Source organism: Anas acuta, chromosome 10 (assembly GCF_963932015.1).
Source record: "Anas acuta chromosome 10, bAnaAcu1.1, whole genome shotgun sequence".
NCBI classification, from domain to species: domain Eukaryota; kingdom Metazoa; phylum Chordata; class Aves; order Anseriformes; family Anatidae; genus Anas; species Anas acuta.
In genome coordinates, this window is record NC_088988.1 from 8414006 (window position 1) to 8432349 (window position 18344).

The following is an 18344-nucleotide window of genomic DNA, read 5'->3' on the forward strand; positions in this document are numbered from 1 at the left end:
TTTTCTTCTCCATGCTGAAAAACCCCAACTCCCTCAGCCTTTCTTCATAGGAGAGGTGCTCTAGCCCCCTAGTCATCTTCATGGCCCTTTTCTGGATTCATTCTAAACTACATTTCTTAATCTTCCACCATCTTCTAAAACTCCCAAACTGTAAAAGTCTTCAAGAAATGAATGTAGACACGATACACTACAGATATACGAATCCCTAAAGATAAAGAGGATGCAAATAAAAATGGAGGAACTGAATATTATGCAACTTTAAGTGTTGATCTGTACAAAAATCATCTAGCGGAGGGATCTGTTATCATTTCATAAATGGGTTTAATTGAGTCACAAAATTGCAGACCTACAGTAAGGTAGCAAAGAATATGAGGAAAGAAACACTTCAGTGTTCAAAAGTCTTTTTAAGACTTTTTATTAAACTGTATTTTATCTTATGAGCTAGAATTGAAAGCAAAGTGTTTCTGCAACACTGTTTTTTATAGATAAAATCTGTGGTATCTATTTGTCTATACATGTGCCTATGTATATTATTTTTATTTATATCATTATATAAATATAAGATGACAGATTCACTTCAAGTACATTAAGTTTATAGCATTTCACATTCTCATTAAAATCACTGTCAAAATAATAGGTTCACATTTCTGTTATGTTCTCATTACAACCTTCAGTGAGATATTGGAATTTTAAAGCCTCGTATATTCAAAGAATTAAGAGAGTATACAATATTGTTGTGACCTTTTCAATATTCTATAAATGGATTACTGAAAATTTTACTTTTCTTCTTTGTTTACTGCTCTTCTCTTCTTTGCTAATTTTGTGGGAGAGGGTTGAAATGGATGACCTTTTCAGTATTTCATGTTTTTATTGGCTACAAGATGGACCAAACTTGCACTGTACTGTACATTTAACAGCACAGTTGTTATATCCTTTCATTAAGTCATATAATGTATATACTTTTTGCAGTTATATGAAACTGAAGTAATATCAGAGGCATTCACAGAATGCTATTTTCTTTCAAAAATGTTTCCACCACTGGTGAAATGAAGATCTGTAATACATAATTTTCAAGTCTAACTTTCTGACATTGTAGGTGTTTATGTATGTTTCTGATCAAACCTGTTCTATGTTCATGTGTGTATTACTTCTGGATACTACTTTCATTTAGTCATTTACTAGTCTACTAGTCTTTTTTTTTTTTTTTTTTTTTTTTTAATAATGCTAAAATGAGAATACATATCTTTTATTCAGCAAGTCAGTACTGAGAATAGAAGGATGATATTTTCTGTTTCAATAATCTTTTAGTGTTAGTGGCTTGGAAACATTTCTATAAATGCTAAAGATCTGTTAGCCTTACATCTCTGAAAGAATTGCAGTTAATCTGGTGTGGGTTTTGTTGTTGTTGTTTTTTATTCTGGTGCTGTGCTCGCTAACTGCTACTTCAGCCCAAACTATTTTTTTCAATGCAAAAAGGAGGAGTGTGACGGGTATTCAGGAGTAGGACACTTTCAGAAAAGGGGCAGAGGGGAGGACTTACAATATATGCCTAGTCTTAAAAGGAAGCAAGGAAGATTTCAGTCTAAATTTACATTAGTGATGAGAAACTAAGTATGCTTTGTGAACTGCTGCTTTTGGTTACCTTTTGTGGTGTCATGGTCTTTTATATAAATATGAGCGTAAAGAAATGAGGTATTAATGATATTGGTGTGTTTCACTACCCCCAAAATAAGGCTCATCTTATTTCTGAATTAGTCCTGGTTTGTAATGCTTGAATACTGGTTAAATAAATAAATAAATAAATAAATAAATAAATAAATAAATAAATAAATAGAGATAGTTGACAGTCTAATCCAGTTCAGAGGCACTGAAGCATTACTCAAGTAATAGACATGAGACATGGAGACACTAAGGATTTGTCTTACACTTTGGATTCTTTCTTACTTTATGTGCTAATTATGGCATAGAACCAATATTTTAAAATAGTTTTACCACACTAATGCCAGAAGGGTCCTGGCATGCCATCAAGGTGAATTTGCTACAGCAGTATGGATGCTATTGAGAAAAGTGGAAAAAACAAAGACTGACACAGCAATGCACTGCCTTTTTTTCTAATGTCTGAGAATAATCCCAGTTTTGCTGAAATTAATGACGTACATGGCTACTGTGTTTAGTTCCTAGAAGCAAGGATAGTGATAACAAGCCATGCTGCCAAGCCTGGTTGTTATCAATGTCATTCTAAAATTTTAGCATTTTAGACATGATTTTTAAATGAATTCTACATAGTCCTTAACAATTAAAAAAGAGATTTTCCTTATATATAATATATGATTAATATTTATTTTTAATTTTATTATATATAATTAAAGAACCCAGGGTAACATGTTTGCTTCTTGAAACCTATTCTTGCCAGTTGTAGTCTGTGAGATACAACCTTACACTCAATAGCTGTATCATTCTTAGAGCTGCCATCAATGTAACTGCTATGTGAAATACCTTATGATCTTTCTGCCACCCATCCAGATAGTGTGAGCTTCCAAAGCTGCTTCAGACACCATTTATGCATACTCAGGGCAGCATTAGCAGACTTTGTGTGTGCAAAATGGTAAATTGGATATTTAGAATGGGCAGCAATTCTGGGAATTCATCAAGATGACAGATTCTGTAATCTTTCCTGCTGCCAATGGTGAAAACTGTATTTAAACTTTTGAAAACCATTCTCTGGAGCCAAACTTAGGAGTTCCTTTTTGTTAGAACTTTGATACATTTATTTCCAGGCATCACCTGGGATACACACACATGTACACTACAAAAAGTTAAACAGATTCCACATTTTAATACTGATTTTAAAAGACTGTAATTTCATGCATCTTCTTAGTGATTTTTTGAGGGCTTAATTGCTATGTCGTGGTAATGCTTATCAGAAAGCACTGAAAAGCTTTAATTACTTTGTACTTCGGTTAGTTATGAATGTATGCAAAATTTAACTATTTCCCCAGAAGCAAATAAAGTCCACATTTATTATGTTACATAAAAGTTATGGAATGATTTAGAATAATTAAGCTAAGGGCTGCCTTACTTGGGATTTAACTCATCTAAATGATGCATAAAATTAATCTTAGAAAATTATTTCACATTAAACTACTATGTGGAAAAGAACCATTAGAATCGTCTCAGAAAGTTTCACTATAGCAAATTCATCTTATGGCAGTAAATTGCAGGTATATTATGTAAAGCAACAGAATAGTAGTGGTCTTAGTTTTTCAAATAAATCCAATCAAATAAAACCGTCAGTGAAAAGAAAGATGGATTAAGTGTAAAAAGACAGAATTTAAAAGCACTAAACCAGAATAGCAAAGGAAATATTAGGCAACTTGAATAGAAAGCAGGGAAAATAGAAAGATGCAGGTAATAATACGAAAAAATAAAAATAAATAAAAATAAAAATAAAATAAACACAGCATATTCTCAATATTGCCCTTGATGCATTTACAATCGGGGTTTATTACTACAATTACGTTCAATATCTATTGCCTATTAAAAACAACTTACATTCCTTCTGACCTGTGTTAGTCAATCCTCACCATTGACTAATGAGGATCAAAAACTGCCTACTTCTCTGAAGGGAATTGAATTACGATCATCGATGAGAATTGCTTCTGTGAGTGAGGTGAGATCAGAGGAATTATTCTATGTGACGAAGCCATGTTAGGAATTCCAGGGTTTACTACTTAAAACAAAGCCACAGTCTAAACATTATGAACAGTTTTATGGATAAGAACATGGAAGATGAAGACTAAATGACAAACATACTGAAAGTTGTCACAGTTGTTAATATTTTATAGAGCCCCAGAAGTGTGATTGCTCCAAAGAATTGATAGGTTTTCTATTCATTATGACTAGATTTTTATTCCTTTTTTTTTTTTTTCCTAAAGGTAGGTTTATGTGAGGAATGCTGAAACAACTTCAGTTTTCAGTCTAAAATACAGCTCAGAATTATAAAGTATTTGGGGAGACGATGCAAAGAAAAAAAAAGATAGGGGGTGGGGAAGGGAGGCATGAAAAAGCAGAACAGCTGTGCTTGTGAGGGTTGGTCTTTCTGACACTATTTGACAGTTTCTTCAAGGATAAGAAAACAGTTTCTAACCTAAATTGGACACTCTTCTTTTAATTAGCAGATGGAATGAGCCTTGCAATCCGTGAAACAGCTTCCTATAAATCACAAATGTGTATAGATGCAAAATTTCCATCTAACACATTCCTAGTCACTCTAATGCCAAGGTAAGTCAATCAAGTTATAATTGGCTCTAATTAACTTGGCACTCCCACAAGCTGCTTCATTCTTCACCTGAAGCTGGAGTTTCATTCTTGCCTTTGAAAATGCTAAAGAGAGAATTTGCTAGTAGTCTTGACAGAAGGAAGATTGTCTGACAGTATAAAACATAGGAAACAATTGACTAAATAAGAACAAATCTGCATATTTAAATGATCAAGACAGACTATGCAGGACTCACCACTGAACTGAGGGTGACAAAGCTCTGATGTTTCAGAAACTAGCAGCTGAAGGTTTGATAAACTACATAAAGCAAAAGGATCCTAAATATATGCAATTCCATGGTCACAGGAGAGCACTTGCCATCTATTCTTGGCTAAGTACCCTTCTCTTTATGTGGGTGTTGTATCTGCTGTGAGTGATCAACAGGGAGTGCTCTTCCTGTCTGTGAAACCTTCCTTTTACTTTCTCAGTGTGTTTGCTTTGTCTGTAAAAGAGGAAAATTAAAATTAAAAAAAAAAAAAAAAAAAGTGAATTTAGGCTAACCTATTTTTTTTGTTTGTTTAAAAATGTAAGGAAAAGCTGTGTATGTTGTATCATATCGGAACTACATTGCGTTAGGAACACAAAAAAGGCTTCTTGGGCATCCAAGATAATTCAAAGATGATGCTTAAGATTTAGATGAGGTTAAGTTCTACTGTTCTCTGCTATCTGGAAGACAGTACTTTCTTATAATCTCTCATTATCTTCCTGGATAAATTTTTCTGTATTTGCCATGACTCCCTTGGTGTAAAAGAAGAGATAAAATCCATTCCACTATACAAAGGATAAGCTTAGTCATCATTTCTACATAAGGGAAAATGGTGCCTGCTATCCTTCCAGTGAAGTCAAAATCATTTTCAGATTTCACTGTCCTTTTTAGTAAAGTAGATGAGTCATCTTCATTTCTGTTAAAATATAAACTACAGCTTGTTAAGCTCAGGCCCTATATATACATCTTCCCTTGATGACAAATGGAGAAAGGTTGGATTTTAAGAAAACTTCAGTTACAGAGTTGTGCTTTCAGAAATACCTGATTATATCCCACAATAATGGTTTTTGAAGGCTTGGGAAATCCTAAACTTTTTTTTTCTTTTTTCTTTTTTTTTTTTAAGCCTAAGTGGTGTCTGGCCAACTCTGGTAACTTGTTCCATCATATGCTGTAAATTTTAATTTCAAAAAATTCAGAGATGTTAATGCAGGAAATCTTTAGGGACATAATGTGTCCTTAGTTCATATCAATGAGAATGATGTATGAAAAAGGCAAATATTAGTATACTTAACTGTTATGATTTTTTCTAAGTTCGTTACTATTTATAAGTAAACAATATTGTAAGCTAACATTATTTATTTAATGAAAGCTTCACAAGAAAAACTTATAAGTCTTTACTGTAACAGCTATATATTGGCAGTAAGGAAAGCTCTGCTTTCTCAGCTGGATACTGGTAATTAATATCTTTCTGTCTAATTAGATTCTTTCCTACTCGTTTGAATGTTGATTTCTGAAGCACACGTTCATGTTGCCAGCATGCTCTGTGTTCTAGTAGAACAGAACATCTGGCTGCCCACCAAGTAACGTAATATACGAAGGCAGGCCTTTCTAAGGAGATCTATTTCGTTTGTTATGAACAGAAACTCTTTGAGATGCAAACGTTAGATAGAAATGGTATATCATTACCTTCAATGCGCAAAGAGATCAAGGTTGCTGTCTGAAAGTTCTGTAGACCTTAGTGCTGCAAAGGCTTATTCTAGCATTTTATTTTAATTGTAATGATGTTAAACTTACATTTTCTGTGGAACTTTAGAGCAAAACACAGTTCTATTTTGATCTGAGTAATTGGGCTATCTATATAACCAAATGAAAATTCTTAAGAACACATAGTAAAAAATAATGCTTTGTTGGAATATAATTAATTTCAAGAAGATAATTCTCTTAAGGAGCAGATATAAGCCTTACTGTAACTCAAAGAATTAAGTTGAATGCATAAGAGGAAAAGGTATCTACAGGTCATAAAAGTATTGTGATTCTTTAGAAACTAGTAGTTTATGTTTCTTCTTGCACTTAGCTGCTACCAGTCTGCAGGGTAGCTGTGTCTCAGCACACCAAAGCTCACATGGCCATCTGTGCTTAGACTATGCAGGAACAGAGAGACAGGCAAAGAAATTTGCCTCATTTCCTGAAGCACCAACGCTGGTAATCAGTTCTACCAACCATTCTCTTTATTTTTTCCCCCATTTAGTATATCTATCTTTAATGGAATGGATATTGTTTGAAGACAACCAGTTAATCTGTGTAAGTTATTCTCAGTTGCGAGGTATATGGGCATAATTGCTGGTTTTCAAGGATTTCAGTGGTTTTGAGTATTGCTCATCTAGGTATTTGGGAAGGGAAGCAAGTAATCGGTCCCTTAAAGATCATGAAATTAATTTCAGTGATACCATGATAATCTCGTATGTTATATTCTGTCCAGTTTGAGAGGCCAGTAAAGGAAATTTTCAGTCTGATCTAAAGGTGCAAGTTTGTTCAGTAAAAAAGCTTCATCCTCAAGACTGAGGAACTGATCTTAGATGAAGCTTGACAACCCTTCTGAGGATAACATGCAGACCACGAAAGTGCACTGTACTAAAATTTATTAAAACTACATTTTTTTTTAAGAGAAATTGTCCAGTTCACAAAATGCTGTTGTAAATATCACTTTACATAAGTACATTAACGATCAAATATTAGATTACCCTTTTGTGATATTTTCTCAGCTTTAATTTTTATTTAATTGAAACGATATTAGTAGTGCTGTAACATTTAGAAGAATGGCTGTTGTAAGGTCAGGTGCTGTTTATCCAAAAGTACATATTTGTCCAGCAAGCTAATATTTTTAAGACATTGTAATATTAGCTGTATTATATAAATTTTCCCAGAGATTGTCTGGGGTGGGCCTGTAAGGTTTTAAAAACTATTGCAAAGAATGATTATAAATACTTTTTTTTTAAATGTAATGGATTTTGCACTGCCATAACATTCACTGATACAGTTTTGTCAGCTTTCTATTTGGAAGACAAGACTTAAATAATATTTCATGTGAACTAAGCTGTTCTGTAAATGTTTTGTGTATCATTTTTCTTTTCCTCATCAAATGGGCAATTCTTATGTAGTTACTGACTTTCCTTGCTTTCTCTTCTGGCTACAGACTGGATGGTCTAGGTGAAACAAAACCAAGAAGTGCTCAGAGTTAATTTCAAAATAACAGTCATTCTGAATAGTATTGTCTATAATGATGTAGAATGCAGTGATGATGAAGTATTTCATATGAATCCTCCACATGTAAGAACATGTTGTAATATAAGATAAATACATCAAAGCTGCATTGCATGTTTATACCTTACAGTTTTTGTACAAAGGATAGACTTCATAAGTGTCACCTTTTTGGCAAACTTACTCAACCTAGCCCCATTTTTCATTTTGTAAGGTAGATAAGCATCCTCAGCTTCATAAAATCTGCCAAATGAGAAGAATTAGTCAGTGGTCCTCCTGGATCTCCAGCTTGTTATAAAGCTCCTTGTTGAGCTCTTAGGGGATGCTTTCCTTCCTGTCACACTGAAAACACTGAAAAATTATTTCTTAATGAAATACTTTTGTACAAAATTATCGTAGTTGCAAAAGGATTTATTAGGTTATTTTGTTTTTATCTTGACAGTAGATTATTCTTTCTAATTTGTCATCTAGTATAGCCCATTAATCTTCTCATTTTTCTAATCTTTTATTTTAATGTCATATTTTTCAAATCATGTTTATTTTTTCTGTTGTCTATAAACCATTTTTCTCAGACGCCTATAAAGAGTATTATGTGATATCAAGGCAGAAGCTATTCCTTATGAATGAACGTAGTAAGATTGATGTAAATCTGGAAGACCCCTCAGCATTATTTCCATTGTTTGTAATATTAAGGGAACTTTGACCATCTTGCCTTCCCTTTCTTCATCTGGTGCAGGAATACAAAGCATCTTCTGCCCATACAGTGATTCAGAAATTTATTGTTGATATAAACAACTTCTGAGATCCTTTTCTAAATACTCCATCTGAGCTATTATACTAAAACCAGAGGTGGTTCTCTTTTTACAGCCTTCTTAATTAAAACTATTCAATGGAAGTCCTGCAGTAAACATCATGGTGGGTTTTCTTCCCTTCCTTAGACTTTCCCTATTCTATGGAATAGTGCCTGGATCACATACGCGTTAATCTATCAAAGTGTATACATCTCACTTTACCTAAGACAGCCCTGAGATTAACCTTGGAGATTTCCACTTACACATTATCTTTGGCTGTAGTGTTATATATAAGGGTGCAATTCACATTAACTGTGGCGCCATTGTGTGGTGAAACTTTCTTTGCATCTTGTTCAGTCCCTCCAAAACGGCTTCTCAGTTGCTTCTCACTTGAAGTCCTTTCATACCATCTCACGCCATCTCTTTTCCTCCTTAATGCAATTTTTTTTTTAGTTCACATAACAGTAGGAATGGATCAGATAGATTTCCTTTCAATATGTATGCAGGAACATGTCTGTATACATCTATACATGTAATTTTACTGTTTAATCCTTTGTATTATGACAGGAAAAGCCTGCTGCTTTCAAAAGCCTTGTAGAATTATATCAATCCAGTTAAAGCATTGAATTTATCAGACTTCAAGCAGTCCTTCCAGAATACTTTTTATTCCATTTTGTCTCTTCAATTATTCACGAAATCTTGTAGATATGACTTTGCTAGAGCTCCATTAGCTGTTAAGTTGTCTGCTTTTGGTCCCTCCTCTTTGTGGGATATTTTGCTGTGGGATTCCAGTAGAGAATCTATGATAAATGTAGCTTTTAGAAGGGCTGTCTTACATATATTTTTCCTTGATTTTAAATAATTCATTTCAAAGTAGATTGGTCTCCTGAGTAAAATGTACATACTTCCTTCAGTAGATATTTCTGCTTCCTGCTGAAATGAGCTATTGCATTTTCTTTTAAGTATGTACCAATAATTTTAGTAGAATTAGCTCCTACAGGCACATGCTTAACATATCATAATAACATTTCCTATTCCTCTCAATTCATTTATGCAAAATGAGATAGAGGAGTTTGTTTGTTTGTTTGTTTGTTTGTTTTTATTTCTTTACTCTACCCACAAGATTATTTATCCCAAGATAAGTTTTAAAGACTGGGAGAAACATGGAAACAACCATTCGTTTATCTTCTATGTAATGCTCCTCTGAAATGATTAATTTCTCTTGAAGTCGGAGTACTTTAAATCTAAGCAACCATTGAGATTTATTTGAAACTTTGATATTGTAATGAAAATTCTCCTCTGAAGGCTGATTTTTCTGATTATAAAATTTCTGCATTGTACTGATTCTTGTAAGACCAAGAAAACCTTGAACTGCAAGATCTGTTTTTATGTTGAAAGGTACTTATGTTGTAAGTAATTGTTGAAGACACATTTGTAAACATTGTTACAACTATAGGAAATAAAACATTTTTTTTTTTTTCCCTAGAGGGCAGTTCTTAATTTCTTCTTATCTACAATGGAAAGTATTGATAGACTGTAGTGATGAGTAGATACAATCTTCATAACTGATCATCCTAAATGTCATGGAAACAGGCAGGATCTAAATGAGTAAGATGGAACCAAGAGGAGACTGTAGAGACCAGGAGACTGGTGTTTAGGGAGTGGAAGGGATAGCTAGTGAAATTCAAGATGTTTCATTGAAATACTAACCAAAAATCATTTGTTATTGACGTCAAAATTATTTCATCTGACTCTTTAGAATCTGGTTTGTTGATGAAGGTTATTTTACTTAAAGTTCTTCTCAGGTTTGCATAAAAAAATGTGGTCTACCAAAAGTTATCTCACACTGAACTTCGAAAGCAGCTTTTTTTGTTTAACATCGAATAGTAGACATTGCAGTAGTAAGAGTTTATAGAGTTTCATCTCAAAATTTGCAGTACTGCTGAAATAATTAGAAGCAAAATAAGGTCAGATGAAACCTGGTATGGAAAACCATATCTGACCTGGAAGTCCCTCAGTTGAAAGAGGCAGGAGTACATAAAAGTACTAGGGAAGGCATTTCATAAGCATTTCCTGTTCTCATACTATTCCCTAGGCACTACTTTTTGGGTATTTTCAGATAAATGGTTCTGTCTCATTCAGTTGGCTGCTCTTATGAATATAGTGAAATTTGTCTGGGGCAGTTAAAAAAAATAAATAAATTTAATTGTTTATCTCTAGACTTAGTAAATTACAAGTCTGTCTTACATCTTCTTGAACTCTATTACTCCATAACCTTTGACTGGAAGCAGCCTCTTGAACAGAACTGAAACTGCAGCAAATCATCTTAAAATTTGAGGTTGAAAGAGAAAGAAAACATGATATTTCATTGAAAATCATAATGACTGTAATAATCTCCACTCTAATTTCTGTCCCCAAGCCAATAATTATAAGAGAAAGACGCTAGTGTTCTATAACTCAGTGTCTTCAACTGTCTGTTTTAATGTAGCAATAAAGCTTTCAAAAGCACTAAAACCACTGCAGTGCAAAAGTAGCTGATTAAGGTTACTGTTAGGGTTAACAACAAAGCCAGGGAGAGAAGAGATCATTTCTGAATTTTTAACAAATAAAGAAGTGATTAAGACTATTTTTCTGCATAGTAAAGCTAAATTTGTCTATAACTACATGCCCAGCTGTGATCAGGGTCTGGCTTATTCCAGATTTGGTGAGTAATAGCTTGTAGTAATTTTTTTAAATTCAGATAGAATCTTTTACTGTTGAAGTCATTTTCTTCTTTTTGCCTTCAATATATGAACATAGGAAAGCTGGTATCTATGGAAAAAGATAATATCTACCATTAACAACACAAGGTTTTGGAAATCTTATGAACCTGTGTGTGAAAATCTTATGAAATCTTCTGTTTTTTTTACTGATGTAATAGGGGCAGATATATGGATATCCCAGTCTTGTGTCTCTTTCGTTTCTGGGTCTGCACAAAATTCATGTTCATTATGCTAAAAATACAATGGGTTCAGTGTATTCAGCCAGCACAGAGCTTTAGCAAACTGCACCTGGCAAGTCTCTCCACACCAGCACATAGCATTTCCTGTTCATTTTAGTGGGTAATCCACAAAGTGCTGGGGAGTCTGGTCCCTCTGGTTTACATTCGTCTAGTTAAGGGGGATAGAAGGACAGAGGTTTCCCAAAGGTCAGTTCAGAAAGACTGATAGGTTCACTAGAAACTCAGACTGGCAAACTGACTGATAACACCAAATGTCTTGCTGTGCGAAATTATGTCATCGAATGTGTGTGAACTTCAAATCACACATTCATATGTGGTAGTAAGATTAGTTGGATAATGCATCCTCCTCTATATGAATAAATGTACTGAAAGATGGTTCTTCTCATGCTTTTGACTGGGATAATTTTCTTGATAGAGGCTCATATGATGCTGTGTTTTAGATTTCTGATGAAAATAGTGATGATAATACACTGGTGTTTTTATTTGTTGCTGAGCAGTGCTTACACAGAGTCAAGGGCTGTTCCATGCTCCAGAGTAAAAGCTGGGATAAAGAAGGAGAAGGGAGGGACATTTGGAGTGATGGTGTCTATCTTCCCAAGATACCATTATGTATGACGAGCCCTGCTTTACTGGACATGACCAAACACCTGCCTGCTGATGGGAAGCAGCAAATTAATTCCTTGATTTGCTTTCCTTGTGCACACAGCTTTTGCTTACCTAGTAAGCTGTCTTTATCTCAACCCATGAATTCTCACACTTTTACCTTTCCTATTCTCACCCACATCCCACCTGGGGAGAGCAAGTGAGTGGCTGGGAGGTGCTGAGCTACCACATTTTATAAATCTTTTTTTTTTTTTTTTTTTTTTTTTTCAGAACTGACCAGCACTGGTCTCTTACATCATCGTATATTGTTCTTCTTATCTCAGGAAGGTATGCATTATGCTATTGTACTAACAGTGTGTATAGATAAAATAAAAAATAATCTGTCTTTGCTTGAGCAACCATTTGACAAACTAATGTGTTGCAAAGCCCATCTCATCTCTGAAGAAAGTTGCAAAGGCTTTTCTGGGAGTAATTCTACACTGTAAGGAAGTGATTAAGGGTACAATGGATTTTTTTTTTCTGTCAGATTTCAGTTGTTACCTCTGTTTGCCTGTCTTTTTAATCCTTTACATTTCTTCCTTCACTTAGCATGCGAGTTTGTGTGGGAGGAGATATGTTAATCAGAGAGCTATGTCCATGTGTGTTAAGAACAGATTTCACTCAAAATAAATAAAATCAGGTCTCATTGCAGTAGCTGAACTCAAGAGGTCACTTTCATTTCTGATGTTTATGATTCCATGGCTGTAGCCTTTAATTTGCATGCATTTTATACATCTTTTACATCAGAAGAGGGACCCTATATTTTGGAGTGATAATGCAAAATTTGTTGATGCTTGTAGTTACTTTACCTGTATTAATAAATACCAGTAACTTAAAATGTTTTGAGGTTACTTATTAACTGGCTAATAATAACACAGAAATTTCCAGGTACCAATTTTCTGAGTGTTATTTTGATGTAAAAAGTGAAATGTGGGAGGATTTCATCTGGTTTTGCTTCTTTTTACTTTTTATTTCAGTGAGATTCAAGCAATAATCGTCATTATTGTTGTCATTTGGATATTTTTAAGAACATGCAACAGCAAATTTATTGATAGAAATAATATGGATACTTGTATAGGTTATATTTTTCAGGGTTAGATTATGAGCCAGTTAGTCCATATAAATCTGTTGTTTTTGTAACATGTACCTTAATCCTTACTGACATGGAAGAAATTAGAATATGGATTTGTTTGTAGTATCTGGGAATCAAGAACTGGTAATACCTCAATAGAAATGAAAAGATAACAGCATTAACCCCATCTTGAAGTTCACTAGTGTAATTCTTCTCAGAATCTGTGCTATGTTCAGTTAACAGGGTAAGTGCATACAATCTCCATTAAAACTAAACAGCATTCATTCTTACTGTTAGTGATGTTTTTTTAGTTCATTACTTCTGCGTTTCATGGAGTCCTGTTATTTTGCTATTCTTACTCCTTTGCCATGTGTGTATGTATAGGTATGTATATATATGTATATAAAATACATATGCATAACAGCAATATTCTTGCTGGTAGGGACCAGCTCCTTTTACTAATAGGAAGATATTAAAGGTGAAACTAACACAATAATAATTTACTAGGATGGTTTAAGTGTATAGGCAGGATAAGATTTACGAGCAATTCTAATATTTAGCTGATACAGTTGGTAAAATAACAGAGCGATTGTTCTCAATTTATGTTTAGCTTTGAAATGCTGTTTCCATTTTTGAAGACTATAGCATGTTTTGCTTAATGGTTTATTATGTTTTTGTTGTTTTTTTTTTTTCTTTTGTAAGGTATTATGTATCAGTTTGTTCATTTTCATAATAAATTATATAATAAACTAATTTTCATTTATAAAGAGATTGTGGCTGAGAAGCATGGATGAAGGCAACTTTTTGTCTTCAGAGGAGATTAATCCCTTATTTTTACCTTGCAATTAAGGTAAAAAGTAGTCTTTTTCCTCATTGGCTGTAGTAAGATTTAGGAAAATGTATTCATCTTGCATATAGCTGTGCAAGGTGCTGAGCTTCTGTGGCTTCTTAGAAAAAGGACAGACCTCATTTCAGTGGGTGAGACAGAGATTTCATTCCATGTCTGCTGCTTAACAGTATCTACCTGGTTTTCCTCTGTAGTCAGTGCTGAGTAATTTATGATAGTTTATTCCCTTGGTGAAAGCAGGATAGCTTACCTCCTGTGTTTAACACTCTTCTCACGTACCAAGAACATGTTTGTAAGACTGTGACATGTTCTCCAGCAGAGCTGGAGAAAGCCCCTCTGGCTTCTCCTGGTCCATCTCTTGACCCTTTAAATCACTTCTGCTTCCAGGTACCTTGATGTTTGCCTTTATCTTCCCCTTAGCTCCCTCCTGTGCTGCACAAAATTCCTTTTGGAGTTCTTGCAGGTAATTATTGATCATGTCTTTTCCTCCAAGGTGGTAAATTTAAGAAGCTGTAGGGAGAAACAAAGTACACTTTTTGTGTACAAGACTTAGGAAGTTCTATTAGTTTTTGTTTTTCTGTGAATGCTTCATAGCACAGAGCACTGAGCAAACGTGTCCCTTAAGAGAACATACACAAATTAATTGTGTGGTTGCAGTGAACAGAAGAGATTTGCTGGGTCTGTTTTACTTATCACAGTTATTTACCCTATGGGACGTAAGTATGGGTCTCATGCTTTAGTATATGTGGTTTAGGCATGTAAAAGTAACTTCCTAAATTTTGAAGATGTATCGTGGAACCGAAGCAACGCTTTGTAGTGTGTCGCTATTTTGCCAAGTATTTTAGTGGAATTTATCTTAGAAACTACAGTTGTAATTATCAAAATACTTGGGATAATAATTAATTTAATATATAGTCATTTCCCAAGATGAAAGATTTCATCCCCGCTTTCCTTTCCACTCACCACCAATTTTTTCAGTCATTTAGTGGGAAATACCAAGGTACGTTCAAGGTACGTACGTATGCAGACCTGAACAGGTTGTTCTCCTGTTCAGGTCTGCATACTGTATTTTTTTTTTCTTTACTTTATTTTTTTTCTTTTGCTTGCCTGGATGCAATGCCTGACCAGTCCAATCCACTGTGGGTAGCTAAGCTTCTTTGGAAAGGGTATGCAGATCAATTAACATATCAGTCAGCTGCTAGTGGTATCTATACACCTTCTAATGCAAAAATAGTATTAAGAATAGTAATGCAGATGAATTTCTTTAGTATTAAATTGCTCAGTTTTCAATTTTTCAAGTCTGAATATGCCGTAACGTATCTGTTAAAAATAAATAAATAAATAAATAAACCTTCATCTGCACAGAAGTGTTAACTGCTAGTTGTTATAACATCTTATTATTTAAAATCTCCATTTTCTCAATGAAAAAGGAATGAAAACTTCCACTTACCAGGCAGATATCTTCAACCACCTCCTTCTCTTTTTCTTCAAAGTTTCTTATTAAAAGCTTTCTTCATGTGTGAGATAATTATGTGTATTGGATGAGAGGAAGACTGTGAAAGTAAATATTTTAGTTGTTTGCTGGCCCAACGGTGAAGAAAATGAATGGGAAGAGCCCACAGAGCTGTGGAATGATGTCTAGGGCTGGTTGCCTCCTTTGTAGTTTGTCAGACTGTCCCAAAGTCTGACACAGGGGATCATAGGCAGTACTGCAAAATACTGGCAGTGTCTTAATCTGCATCATTGCAGCACTCAGGTCAAGCTCTGAGACTAGCTGATTTTTGTGTTATTGTTTTAGGTTCCTTTCACAGGAAGAAAGTGGAAAAAAACTATTCTCCCCTCTCCCCTTTCCTCTTTTCCTAGTACATGAACACAATGTCAAATATCCTTCTGTTTTATCCTTCAATCCAGGTAGTGACAAAGTAGAGCCTTTTTAACTAGAACACAAAATAAATAAATATTATGCACATCTGACAGTGTTCTTCGAGCAGTTTCCTCATAATTTTTTTCTGATAAATTAATATTGATATATGTGCCTATGAGAGTCCATGCACTCAATTGATAAGTTACCAGCATATGTTTAATAGTCAGTGACTTGTGTGGTATATTTAGGGTATTAGCTGCATTATGACAACTCTCTAGGTGTCTTTTTGCTAGTACTGAGACAGCAATGGAACAACGGAACTTTTACTTCCATGTAAACATTTCAAGGAACACTGATGTAAAACTTAAATGATGTTAAAACATAGTGGAAGGAATATTTTAAGTTTATTGAGTACTGACTAACTTTATCTTTCTTAATTCCAAGCATTTTTATTTAATGGTAAAAGGAAACAGCTCTGTGTGCACTTTTCTCCAGGTAGCAAAATTCAGAGCAAATTTTAGACATAAATCTTTGTTGATTTTAATGTACCCTAGTATTTTGGTGCGTATTTTGTGTATTTAACATTATTGTTTTAGGAAAGTACTAGGCATATTTTCAGTAACATGAGATTACTGTGAGTAATTATGAGAAAATAGAAAACATATTTTGATTAAATTTACTCACAACCTTTTTTCTTAAAAGCCACTACAGTAGAAGAAATCTTTTTACAGCTTATATTTATGATACTCTACAGTCACTCTTCTGTTTATAAGGTGATTTTTTCATAGACCCTTTTTCAGACTATTTCAGATAAACAAGTAAATATTTTATAGAAGACATGATTTTCACTAAACAGCCATATTTGTTTGAAATACAATACAGAAAAATGTTGTAGAGAGGAAAATTAGAAAAGAGAGATTCCAAAGGGTATGTGTGGATATGCACTGTACAAATTTATAACAAAACCATGTACATTTTAAGAGCTGACTCAAGTCTGCGTGATACTAAGCTAAATTACCTGGAGGTTAGTAGCTTGAACATCTAATTCAATAAAATAAATAATGAAAAATTATGTTTTCCAAGCAGACTAAATATGAAAAAACCATTTCTTACATTTTAATAAAGAGTAAGGCAAGTTTATAATAACATAATAATGCAAGAATACATTATGATTAATAAAACAAATACTTTATTATTAACAAAAAACATTTGCATAGGTACTGAGACTCTCTCATATGGACTCTGAGAGAAAATTTGTTTACCTGATTAAAAAAACAAGAAATGTACATGTACTAACCTATCTTCTGTCTCTTGTAAATGTGCATCTTTAATTTCCTCCTCTTTCCTCTCTGCCTATCACTTTTTTAATAAGCACTGGTCATTGTGCCTTAGCAGAATTCAATAGTGTCTGTGTGCATGAGGCATAAAGTTGAATACTCTTATTGAATTTGGCATGTGTGAGATGCATTCCAAGGAAATTTGAGAAATATGTCAGGATTGCCTTACAGGCATTCAGGATTGTCTGGATTGTCAGGATTGTCTTATTCTCAGGATAGCTTTTCTCTCTCCCTTGCACCAGCTCGAACACTTGAGCTATCATGACAGGTCAAGGAGGTGAAAAACAAATCACTTTTTTTTCTGATTTTGTTGTGAAAGGGATCAGTGTCTTGAGTCAGCTTAGGAGCACTGGCATCCTTACCCCTTTTAAGTTGTCAAAAGACTTGAGTAAGGGCAGATGTAGAACAAGTGGGCACTTTGAACCCCTTCTAGATTCCTTCTAGAGGAATCTTGCACGCTCAGAGTTTTGCAAATGTTCCTGTGATGAAGAATGTAAATTGCACTGTTAGGCTTGCAAACTAAAAAATTTACTAGAATCTTGCTATAGGTGTTATAAATCCTTTCATAGACATGGGACCAAGGCATTTCAACCATGTACAGAAGATATACAGAACTTGAGAATTTACAACCAGCTGAAGTACAAAACAATGAAATGAATATTTCTGTTTGCTGAATGACAGATGAGCATGGATAAGGTTCATCTAATCAAGTTTCTGAGTATGGTATGCCATGAAAGCAAATTAATGGAGAATACCTACCACTAAATTATTGTCTAAATTTCTCAACTATTTGTTTTGTTTTTATCATTTACCTTATTTCCTTTTCTTTCTTTTTCTTTTCTTTTTCCTTTTTCTTTTTCTTTTTATTTTCTTTCTCTTTTTCTTTTTCTTTTTCTACCTGAAAAAGCATCTCTCTTCTCCATCTTTATTAAAAACATTAATATTAAAGCTGAGCTCAGAAATGTATTGACAGAGAAATGTAGCTCATTTCCAGTTTCCTCTGTAATGCAGCATTAAATTTTTATTTAGTCTTTTCTTTACTCAAAATATGTTACAAAGCATGCAGTATGCATATGCTTTTGAGGCATTTGTTTAAATTATAAGGAGTACTTTGGAATTCCTCCAGGAAAAAAAAAAAAGCATTATAAACCTTACAACTGTGTTATAATTGTAATGTTTATCTATACTGAATTAATCAAATACATCAAGCAATGTAATAAGTACTCTT

General features: G+C 33.9%; 1 long non-coding RNA gene across 1 annotated transcript in view; it reads left to right on the forward strand.

Annotated features, from left to right (window-relative positions):
- The first annotated feature begins 4425 nt into the window (after positions 1–4425).
- LOC137862048 (uncharacterized) overlaps positions 4426–18344 on the forward strand; it is a 36509-nt gene continuing 22590 nt past the window's right edge. Inside the window, exon 1 of the long non-coding RNA XR_011100031.1 lies at positions 4426–4566. This is a non-coding gene — a long non-coding RNA (uncharacterized lncRNA). The remainder of the gene's footprint in view (positions 4567–18344) is intronic.